The sequence below is a fragment of the Aotus nancymaae genome, unplaced genomic scaffold (assembly GCF_030222135.1).
Source record: "Aotus nancymaae isolate 86718 unplaced genomic scaffold, 86718_ANA_hifiasm-v0.15.2.pri h1tg000062l, whole genome shotgun sequence".
Lineage (NCBI taxonomy): Eukaryota > Metazoa > Chordata > Mammalia > Primates > Aotidae > Aotus > Aotus nancymaae.
This window is the reverse complement of record NW_026988476.1, coordinates 45,443,725-45,456,222: the sequence shown is the minus strand read 5'-3', so window position 1 is coordinate 45,456,222 and position 12,498 is coordinate 45,443,725. Positions and strand designations below refer to the sequence as shown.

Genomic DNA, 12,498 nt, shown 5'->3' with positions numbered 1-12,498 from the left:
AGTGCTAAAGGAAAATATAACTGCCAACTATAAAACTGAGTACTCTTTGAAAAATGAAGACAATTTATTGAAAGCAGATCTATGGTATAAGAAAAAAATGGATACAGTTTTTAAGGCTAAACAAGAATGAATGGAAGCACAGTTTTACATGAAAGAATTTAGAAAAGGTATAGTTCAGAAAAGTTAAATCTATTGGTAATATAAGAAAATGTTGAGCATTTTAAACAATAATGACAATAAAGTCCTGTGGGTTCATAAAATATAGACAAACAAAATATTCAACAATAATAGCACAAAGGGCAAGAGACTGACTTACCTAGGCAGAACCAGGAAGATGGGGCCACTGTAAAAGTGGGTAAGATGAACTCAGCTAAAATTTGTAAACAAATTGCTAAAGGCTGATATGAGCTAACATAAGAGTATAAAATCCTTTGGAACCATGACATGAGTTTGCACCCCTTCATAGGCTCTTCTCCCTAGGGCTCATGAGGTGTTCATTAGAAAGACTGGGGTCAGGGCAAGAGACCAGAAGAAGCATCCATTGAAGATGAGCCTTAGAAAATGGTAGTAGCCAAGTTATGGGAAAGACACCATTCTATGGTTGGTCCTTTTTCCACTAGGAAAAAGAACAAAACATTTAATCAATCAGCTGGGGTATGGGGTTTGGAGGGGTGGATAGAAAACCACCTCATTCCTAGGACACCATTGGGCTGGGAGCTGGGGAGGAAAAATCTTCCAGTCTCTGGGGAAGGAGACATAAAACCATCCTGGATCTAGACCACTAGAAATTTGTTGCTGGTAGTAGAGTGAAAGAATTAAGAAAGCACCATCCTTAGATATAGGGACGTGAGATCTACTGAAGAATGAGGCTAAACTAAGACAACAGGGAATTCCTCTGGCCTTATCAGCAGAAAAATCAAACACTGACAATTTGCTGTTGGCAAATAAGATAGCTTGGAGAGTGACCTATTCTGAGGCTCAGGAACACAGGGAAGGCTAAAATCTCAGGGTAGGATTAGGAACTTCAAGAAAGTTTGCTATCCAGCAAACTGATCCTCGCCCTAAAGATAAAACAATACAGATGAAAGAAGCCAGTGGTACAATGAAGACAAACATAGCAACAGCAAAACATAAAACCAGCTCCATTCCTGAGAAGTTTGACACAACCTTCTCCCACATACACAAACATGGTAAAAGAAAAAAAAAATGCCTGACCATTTTCAGATATAAATACTACTTACCTAAATCTTACTGTTCTGCACACTCTCTGGTAATTAATAGAACATTAGGAAAGTGCTCTCTTTGGCAGTACATACACTGAAATTGGAAAGATACAGAGATGATTAGCATGTCCCTGTGCAAGGATGACAGACAAATTCATGAAGACTTTCATTAAAAAAAGAGACAAAGAGACATGTAAAAGCAAGAAAAAACAAACTCACTGTCAAAAAACAATGCAACCAAAAAAACAAGATTCAAGAGATAATGTAGACATTAAAATTATCCAACAAGTAACTTAAAATAACTACAATTCATATGGTTCTAGTGGGAAAAAATTAACAACATGCACAAGAACACAGCATTTCAGCAGAGAAATGGAAATTATAAGAAATTAATGGAAATGCTAAAAATAAAAAGTGGTAACAGAGATGAAGATTACTTTCAATGCACTCAAAACATCAAGGAAAGTCAGTGAAATTAAATGTAGGTCAATAGAAATTATCCAAATTGAAGGACAAAAAAGACAGTGGGAAAATAAAAATGGCTCAGAGCCCCCAAGAGCTGTGGTATCATATCAAATGGTCTACCATATGTAGAATGGTAATCCCCACAGATGGCTTTAGGGGTGGAAATGACAGAGAAGAGAGAGAAACCAAATAAATATTTGGAGAGTTAATGGTTAATATTTTTCCAAAATAATGTAAGACATGAAGCCACAGATCTAAGAAGGTCAGAGAACCATAAGCAGGATAAACAAGAGCAACAAAAATAAAACCACCTGGATATATCATATTGAAAGTGCTAAAAGTGAAAGATAAAGGGATAATCTTAAAGACAACCAGAAGTAAAAAGACATGTTACAAATAGAACAACAAAGATAGGAACTGAAGTAGATTATTAATCAGGAATTATACAAGCTAGGAAAGAATGAAAATAAATATTTAAAGTGCTGAAAAAATTGTCAAACCAGAATGTTATGGAACTATCTTTCAAACATAAAGAAGAAATAAAGACTTTCAGACAAATATAAACAGAAGTGTCAAAAAAATCTTCAGAAAGAAACAGAGCTAGACAGAAATTTAAATCTACACAAAGAAATGATGAAGATAAAAGACTTTTTTCCCTTATTATAATTGTTCTAAAAGATAACCAACTTTTTAAAGGAAAAATAGAAAGAGTACTTTGGGTTTACAATATGTGTAAAGGTGAAACATAAGAAAATGATAGAAAAACAGACTGGAGGGAGCAACTGGGAATATCCTGTTGTAAAGTACTAACATTACATGTGAGTGATATAATGTTATTTGAAGGTAAACTGTGAATAACTAAGACATTCATCATAAATTCTATGTCAACCACTAAAAAGTCAAAAAGAAGTGTAAGTAAACCAACAGTAAAGATAAATACTGAGTTACAAAAAAAAATACACAATTCAAGAGCAGACAGAAAAAGACAGAAAGAGAAAAAAGGACAAATTAAACAAAATAGCAAACAACTAGCAAGATGATATATTTAAATCTGACCATATCAATAATTTCATTTAACGTAAATGATGTAAACACACTAAATAAAAAAGAATGTTATATGTCATTTTTTTAATGTCAAACCTATCGGGAAACAAAATGGTGCAGCCACTGTGGGAAAGAGTTTAGCAGTTCCTCAAAAAGTTAAAAATAGAGGTACCACATGACTCAGCTGTTCCACTCCCACATATATGCCCAAGAGAAGGGAAAACACATGTTCACACAAAAAGCTGTACATGAATGTTCATAGCAGCATTATTCAAAATAGCCAGAAAGTGAAAACAACCCAAATGCCTATCAACTGATGAGCTGGATAAATAAAATGTAATATATCCATGCAATAAAATCTTGTTCAACCATAAGAAGAAATGAAAGAATGATACATGCTGTAATATAGATGAAACTTCAAAACATGCTGAAAGAAGACAGACATAATCGGCCACATATTGTATATTGCATTTATATGAAATATCCATAATATGAAAATCCATAGAGAAATAAAGTAAATTAGTGATTGCCAGGGTTGAAACAAGGAGAGAATTGGAACTGACTGCTCACAGGTATGAGTTTCTTTTTGGAATGATGGAAATGTTCTGAGATTAAATATTGATGACAGCTGCACAACATTGTGAATAGTCTAAAAACCACTAAATTATACATTTTAAAATGTTTAAAATGGTGAATTTTATATTTTGTGTATTTTATCTCAATTTTAAAAATTAAAGAGACCTGACTACATTGTATCTATGAGAAACTCACTGAAAATGAAAAAAACAAAAACAGTTCAAAATAAAAGAGTAGAAAATCATATGCCATACAAATGGTAATCATAAGAAAGCTAGTGTGGCAATATTAGTATCAGAAAATAAAACTTCAGTATAGGAACATTTCCTGGGATAAACAGGAAAATTAGCCGGGTGCAGTGGCTCACACCTGTAATCCCAGCACTTTGGGAGGCCAAAGTGGGTGGATTACCTGAGGTAAAGAGTTTGAGATCAGCCTGACCAACATGATGAAACCCCATCTCCACTAAAAATACAAAATTAGCTGGACATGTTGGTGCACACCTGTAGTCCCAGCTACTTGGAAGGCTGAAGCAGGAGAATCATTTGAACCGGGGAGGCAGAGGTTGCAGTGAACCAAGATGGCACCACTGCACTCCAGCCTGGGTGACAGAGTGAGATTCTGTCTCAAAAAAAAAAAGGAAGAAAATTACATAATAACAAGAAACCAATTCACCAAGAACATACAGAAAATGCGTAATATGCACACATCTAACAAAAGATTTGCAGAATACAGGAAGCAAAATATGAAGAATAAATGATATTAGATAAGTCCAAAATTATGGTGGGTGATTTCAACACTTTTCTCTCTGTAATCAAGAAAGCAGTAAGACTGAAAATCAGTAAGGGATTAAAAAGCTTAAAAAGATTAAAAATAAAAAGGTAGAAAATCATATGCTATACAAACCCTAATCACAGAAAAACTTACCAAAAAATTGGAAAATAGTTGCAATTGAATGAACAGGAAAAAACATCGTATCAAAATTATTGAGATGTGGATAAAGCTGTCCTCATAGTGAAAGTTTTAGCATTAATGCTTATATTTAAAAATTATAAGAAGGGTATGGCAGCTTATACCTGTAATCCTATCACTTTGGGAGGCCAAGGCAGGAAAATTGCTTGAGGCTAGGAGTTGGAGACCAGTCTGGGCAATATCAGGAGACCCCGTCTCTACAAAAAAATAATTTAAAAAAGCTAGACCTGGTAGCACATTCCTGTAGTTTCAGCAACTCAGGGGGCAGGAGGATTGCTCCCTTCCAGGAGTTCTAAGATACAGTGAACTATGGTTGCACCACTGCACTCCATGCTGGACAACAGAGTGAGACCTATGCAGCCATAAAAAAGGATAAGTTCATGTCCTTTGCAGGGACATAGATGAAGCTGGAAACCATCATTCTCAGCAAACTGATAAAAGAACAGAACACCAAACACCACATGTTCTCACTCATAAGTGGGTGTTGAACAATAAGAACACATGGACACAGGAAGGGGAACATCACACACCAGGGTCTGTTGGGGGCTGGTGAGGTGACTCGAGGAGGGATAGCAGGGGGTGGGGGGATTGGGGAGGGATAACAGTAGGAGAAATACCTAATGTAGATGACAGGGGGATGGATGCAGTAAACCAACATGGCATGTGTATACCTATGTAACAATTCTGCACGATCTGCACATGTACCCTAGAACTTAAAATATAATTTTTAAAAACCACAAAAAAAGGAAAAGGAAATCAGAAAGTTCTCAAATCAATGATCTGGGCTTTTATCTTAAGTAAAATATTTATAAGGAAAGATGAAAGAGCTAAAAGGAAAAAAAAAAAACTGAAAAGAAGAACAAAATTGGAGGACTTACTACAAGATTTCAAGATTTACTATAAATAATCAAGTAACCAAGAAAGAGGGTGATATTGGTGAAAGGACAGACACAAAGATCAGTGGAACCACACAGTCCAAACATAGACGCTTATATCTGTTTTAACAGAATTGCAAAGGCAATTCTATAGAGAAAAAATGATCATCTTTCCAAAAACAGTATGGAAAAGGGCATCCATTTGAAAAAGAAAACAAAAACTCAATCCATGCCTCAGAACATACACAAAAAATGAAGTCAAAATAGATAATAAGTATAAATGGAATATTTGAATCTGTAAAACTACTACAACACAATGTAGGCTAAAGTCTTTGTGACAGTAGGTCATACGAATGTGTCTTAGATATTCCTTAATCAATAATGCTGTGGACTGTGAATCATAAAAGTAAAAAATGATAAATATCTGTCCATCAAAATTTTGAAAAACTTAGCTCTTCAAAAGACCATGTAAGAAAATTAAAGACAAGCAAAGACAAGGATAAAATACCTGAAAAACTCTTAGCATTTAAAGGTCTCCTATTCCAAATATATAAAGCATTCTAAAAACTCAATGTGAAGAAATTAAACAACCCAGGGAAGAAACTTTGTGAAAGGTGTGAGCAGATACTGTATGAAAAAAAGATGTGGATGACAAATAGGCACATAAAAAGGTGTTCTACATCAGTAGTGTTTGGGGAAATACAAATTAAAACCACAATGAAATTCCACCACACACCTATTAGAATGACAAACAAAAAACCTGACAATACCAAGGGCTGCTGAAGATGTGGTGCAAACTGGAATCCTTATAGGTTATTGCTGGGAGTTCAAAAATGGTGTGACTATTTTGGAAATGAGTTTTCAGTTTCTTAATTTAAATGTATACTTACATGGCACAGCAACTCAACTCACAGGTATTTAGACAAGAAAAATGAAAATGTATTCACATTAAAACCTGTATGTGAAAAGAAAAAAACCAGAAAACCTGTATGTAATGTTTATAGCAACTTTTTCAAAGTAATGAAAGACTGGTAGCAAGCCAAACGTATTGTTTATAGTTGCCAAAAAGTGGAAACAACTCAAAAAATGTCTTTCAACTGGTGAATGGATAAACAAATTGGTATATCCATGCAGTAATACACTATTCAGTAATAAAAAACAAATGGTGGAAATAATAACATGAATGAACTGAGAGGTATAATTCTACAGAAAAGAAGCCAAACACAAAATACTACATATTATATGATTCCACTTATATGGTATTTTATAAAGGCAAAACTCGAGGGATAGAAAAGAGGTCAGTAGTTGTCAGGATCTGAAGATATGGGGAATGGCTGATTTCAAAGAGGCACAGACAAATTTAGGAGAATGATGGAACTGCTCTATACCTTGATTGAGGTGGCAGTTACATAACTATGCTTTTTACAAAACTCATACAACTATCTAGTAAAAATGGTGAATTTTACTGTATGGAAATTGTACCTCAATAAACCTGAATTAAAGAAAAACTAATAAAGGAAGTAACATGGAATAACAATAAAATTTAACCCCAAGAAAATTAGGAAAGGAAAAAGAAAAAGAGAAATAATTTTAAAAACAGAAGCAAAATGGCAAACATAAAGCCAATTACATGAGTAATTACATGAAGTGCAAATGGACTAAGCACACTAATGAAAAGGCAAAAATTTTCAGACTGTATTTTTTAAAAAATCCATGTGTATTGTTATCCTTTAAATATACGTTCACAAACTGATTGAAAGGAAAAGAATGGGAAAGGTAATACCATGCAAACAATAACCTAAAAAAGTTTGAGGTTATATTAATATCAGACGAAGTAAACTTTTTTTTTTTTTTTTGAGACTGGAGTGTCTTGCTCTGTAGCCCAGGTTGGCGCGATCTTGGCTCACTGCAACCTCCACCTCCTGTATTCAAGAGATTCTCCTGCCTCAGCCTCCCGAGTAGCTGGGACTACAGGCACGTTCCAAGGCAACCCGCTAATTTTTTGTTTTTAGTAGAGATGGGGTTTCCTCGTGTTAGCCAGGACGGTCTCAATCTCCTGACCTTGTGATCCACCCACCTTGGCCTCCCAAAGTGCTGGGATTACAGGCATGAGCCACCGCGCCCAGCCCAGACAAAGTAAACTTTAAGGCCAGAAGTGTACTAGAGATAAAGGATGGCATTTTATAAAGATCAAGCGGTCAATTCAACAGGAAAAATTTTAAATTCTAAATTTTTATGTCCATGATAACCTAGTTTCAAGCAATATAAGCAAACATTGGTAGAAGTAAAGAAGAAACAGACAAAACCTTAATCAGTTTAATATACCTTTCTCTGATGTGTTAGATGCAAGAGGATAATTAGATAACAAAAATTAGAAATCATATAGAATATTTGAACAAAATGATTAACCAATCTGATCTACTTGATATATCGAAAGAATACTACACCCAACTGTGAATTCTTTTCAAGCACACATAAAATGTTTGTGAAAATAACTATATGCTATGCATAAATCAAACCTGAACAAGCTTCAAAATTATCGAAATCATATAGGTTATATTCTCAGACCAGGGTGGAATTAGCCTCAAAACCAACTAATAGAAACATAACTAGAAGATCTGAAAATGTTTGGAAATTAAAGAAAGCTTTTCTAAATAAACCAGTAGTCAACATAATGAAAATGAAAATTCAACTCATCAAAATTTATGTGGTGTAGCTAAAACAGTGTGTGCTGGTTACTGAATTATTGCCTCTCTGCTCCAAATTCCTCATTTGCCTGTTGTGTGGCCCTTTAATTATTTGTCCTTGCCAGCTGGAACTTTGTCCATTAGAGGGCAGTAGAAATATGCTGCAGGAGGAAAAGATTTTTTGCTTCCTGGTTCTGGTGTACTTGCTACTCCAGGATGCATAGTTTTCCCCAGCATCAAGTTTCTGCAGTTCACGGTAGCCAGCAACACCCAGCAACCAGCAGGGAGTTTTGTAGTGGAAAGACTCCACTGAAGCATCTCCCCACGAATGTCTTTCACTGGCACCCCAGAATGTGGATTTCCAGCATATTTTGTCATTAAGGCATCATGGCAACTTCTCTGCTATCCAATGAGCCACAGCACTGCCCTCTACAACAGGCTGTTGATCTTAGGCCTGGGTGGTATCTTCCTTGAGTCAGCTATGTCAGCTCTGAGGGGAGAAAGCTGCAACCTGTATCTACTATTCCTATACCCTTTGGAATCCTCTTCTTGCTAGCAAATCTCTCATGACTTCAATTACCTAGTATGGTTAATAGTTACTTTTTTTTCTTTTTTTTGAGAGTCTCTCATACTATTTCCCAGGGTGGGGTGCAATGGTGTGATCTGGGCTCATTGCAACCTCCTCCTCCCAAGTTCAAGCGATTTTCATGCCTCAGCTTCCTGGGTAGCTGGAACTACAGTTGAATGCCACCGTAACCGGCTAATTTTTGTATTTTTAGTAGAGACAGGGTTTCCCCATGTTGGCCAGGCTGGTCTCGAACTCCTGACCGCAAGTGATCTGCCTGCCGCAATCTCCCAAAATGCTAGGATTATAGGCATGAGCCATTGCACCTGGCCTAATAATTCTTTATATTAAATTTTTTATTAAAATTACTGTGTGAGTTATCTCTCCTGATTAGATTTTTTAAATTTACAATAATTAGAAGAAAGTTGACTTTACATGCCTATATCAGAAAAGAAAAAAAATTAAAAATTAATTTATAAGTGACCATCTCAAGAAGTGAGAAAAAGAACAGAAAATAGAGGGAAGTTAATAAAAATGAAAACAGTAATTGATGAAATAGCTGACATAAAACTGAGAAAAATCAACAAAGCCAAAGATTTTTTTTCAAAGAATATCAGTAGATTTGATAAACCCTTAGCAAGACCAACCGAAAGCAAAAGTATAAATTACTAATATCAGAATAAAAGGGCAATATCACTACAGATCCAACAAAAATAAAAAGATAAATCAGAAGTATTTGGAATAATTTTATATAAATAAATTTGACAATCTATATAAAATGAATGATTTTATATAAAATAACAAGTCATCTAAATTGATAAAAGAAAAATTAAAAGAAATCAAAATCATTACTAAATATATTCTATCTATAATTTAAAACTTACCCTCAAAGCAAATTTAAGCTTGGATGTATTTAGTGGTGAATTCTCCAAAATATTTAGGAAAAAATATCAATCCTACACAACCTCTTTTAGGGAATAAAGAGAGTACACTTCCTCCTAATTTATGTTTTTTGAGGCTAGACCAACCCTAATACAAAAATATGACAAAGATATTATAATACAAGAAAATTACAAGCTAATAATTCTCATGAACATAGGGACAAAAATTAGAACAAAGTATTAAATAATCAAATCCAAAGAATATATAAAAAGGATAACATATCATAATCAATTTGGTTTATTCTAGGAATAAAAATCGGTTTAAAAAGTTAATATAATTTATCTCACTAAATTGTATTTGCTTTTATTATGTAAGTAATAAAATAAAATAATAATAAAAGTAAAAATCACTGATCACCATGCCAAAAAACCTTCAATTACCCACTAGTTCATAAAAGCTCTCAGCAAATTTGAAATATGAGAACTTTTTAATGTGATAAAGTTTATGTACAAAAGGCCTGCTGCTAACATATTTAGTGGTGAAATGTGGAGTGCTTTCTTCCTGAATTCAGAAACCACTCAAGCACATTTATTTTCATTACTTCTATTAATCATTGCATTGCTGGTCCTAGTTAGTGCAACAAGGCATGAAAGAAAAGTTGTCAGGTTGGAAAGAAGGAAGTAAAACTGTCATTTCAGATGACATGGTTGTAAATACAGAAAAATCCAAAAGAATATATACACAATTAGAGTTAATTAATAAATTTAGATCAGTCACTGAATACAAAATCAACATATAAAAATCTATTGTATTTGTATGTGTTTGCAAAAACAGTTGGTAAATAAAAATTTTAGAACAATACTATTAGCAGCATTGGAAAACCTCGAATACCTGGGAATAAATTTTATAAAAGACTTGTAAGATCATTAAAGTAAAAACTGTAAAACATTTCAGAGAAAAATTATATAAGATCTGACTAGATGAGTAGATACCATGTTCATGGACTTGAAGACTTAATATTATAAATTACTTTTATAACTTAAAAATCTATTTTTCAAACGTTAATTATTGATTCAATGCAACCCCAATCAAGATCCCAACAGAGTATTTTGTGGAAATGTATTAGGGATTTCCATAAGTTATATGAAAATGCAAATGACCTATAGCAGCCAAGAAATCAAGAAGAAATTGTTGGAAAAGTCATCATATCAGATAGCATGACTTACCATAAAGCTACAGTATTTAATGCAGTGTGGTATTAGCATAATAATAGATGCATACACCAGAAGGGAAGTCTAGAAATAGGTTCATATATGTACTTGATGTACAACAATGGTGCCACTGCAATTTTGTAATAATAAGATTTTTTTCAATAAATGATGCTGGAGCAATTAGATAATTCACATGAAACAGACTTTAACCTTAATTTACACTATCTACAAAAATTAATACTGATTAAATTATAGACCTTCATGTGAAAGAAAAACAGTAATATCCTAGAACATAGGTTGGTAAATTTTTCTGTAAAGGGACAAATAAGTAAATATTTTCAGCTTTGTAGGTCATATGGTCTCTGTTGTAACTACTTAACTCTGCTGTTGTAGTTCAAAGGCAGCCATAGACACCACATAAATGAATGAATGAGAATGGCTGTGTTCCAAATTTTATTTACAAAAACAAATGGCAGGTCACATGGGCCGTAAATTTCTGACCCCTGCTCTAGAAGATAACAGAATAATTTCATGACATTGGGTAGACAGTGATTTCTTAAATAAGATACCCCCAAAACATAAAACATAAAAGATGGATTAATTGAAGTTCTGAGGTTCTGTTTATTGAAAGACATCATTAAGAGGATAAAACAGCAAGACATAGTTTAGTAGAAGATATTTGCTATATATGTGTACTTATACATGTATCATGTATGTTTTATATATACATATAGCTGTGTATATGCATGTATTTATATACACACATATATTGCATATATATCCAACAAATAACATATCTACAATATCTAAAGAACATCTACAAATCAATAAGAAAAAGACAAATCAACAAACAAAATGAGCAAAAAACTTGAGCTTCCATTTTCCAAAAGAGACTATCAATATGAATATAAGCACATGAAAATATGTTCCATATAATTAGTAATCAGAGAAATGCAAATAAGAATAAACCATAATCAGATACAAGTCCATCCCCTGCAAAATGGATAAAATGAAAAAGAATGACACAAAAATTAATGTGCAAAAATTGCTAGCATTTCTATACACCAAAAACAGGCAAGTCAAGAGCCAAACCATGAATGAATTTCCATTCACAATTGCTACAAAAAGAATAAAAAACCTAGGAATGCAGCTAACAAGGGAAATGAAGGACTTCTTCAAGGTACAAATCACTGCTCAAAGAAATCAGTGATGACACAAACAAACGGTAAAACATTCCATGCTCATCAATATTGTGAAAATGGCCATACTGCCCAAAACAATTTATAGATTCAATGCTACTCCCATTAAACTACCATCAACTTCTTCACAGAACTAGAAAACACAATTTAAAAATTTATGTGGAACCAAAAAAGATCATGAATAGTCAAGCCAGTACTAAGCAAAAAGAACAAAACTAAGGGCATCAAGCTACCCGATTTCAAACTATACTACAGGATTACAGTACCTAAAACAGCATGGTACCAGTACAAGAAAAGACACATAGACCAATGGAACTGAATAGAACACCCAGAAATAAGATCACACACCTTCAACCATCTGATCTTTGAAAACCTGATAAAAATAAGCAATGGGGAAAGCATTCCTTATTTAATAAGTGGTATTGAGAAAACAGGCTAGCCATCTGAAGAAAACTGAAACTGGACTCCTTCTTTATACTATATACAAAAATCAACTCAAGATGTATTAAAGACTTAAATGTAAAACCCAAAACTATAAAAACCCTGGAAGAAAACCTAAGCAATACCATTCAGGACATAGGCATAGGCAAAGATTTCATGATGAAGATGTCAAAATCAATTGCAACAAAAGCAAAAATTGACAAATGGAATCTAATTAAACTAAGGAGTCTCTGGACAGCAAAAGAAACTGTCAACAGAGAAAACAGAAAATCAGTAGAATGGGAGAAAATTTTGGAATTATGCATCTGACAAAGATCTAATATCCAGCATCTACAAGGAACTTAAACAAATTTACAAG

The 12,498-nt window shown here is 33.7% G+C and overlaps 1 non-coding gene across 1 annotated transcript; it reads left to right on the top strand.

Moving 5' to 3' along the window:
• The first annotated feature begins 1,293 nt into the window (after positions 1-1,293).
• LOC135270448 (U6 spliceosomal RNA) lies at positions 1,294-1,399 on the top strand. The gene has a single exon (XR_010338628.1). It is a non-coding gene; the product is annotated as a U6 spliceosomal RNA (small nuclear RNA).
• Positions 1,400-12,498: the final 11,099 nt, after the last annotated feature.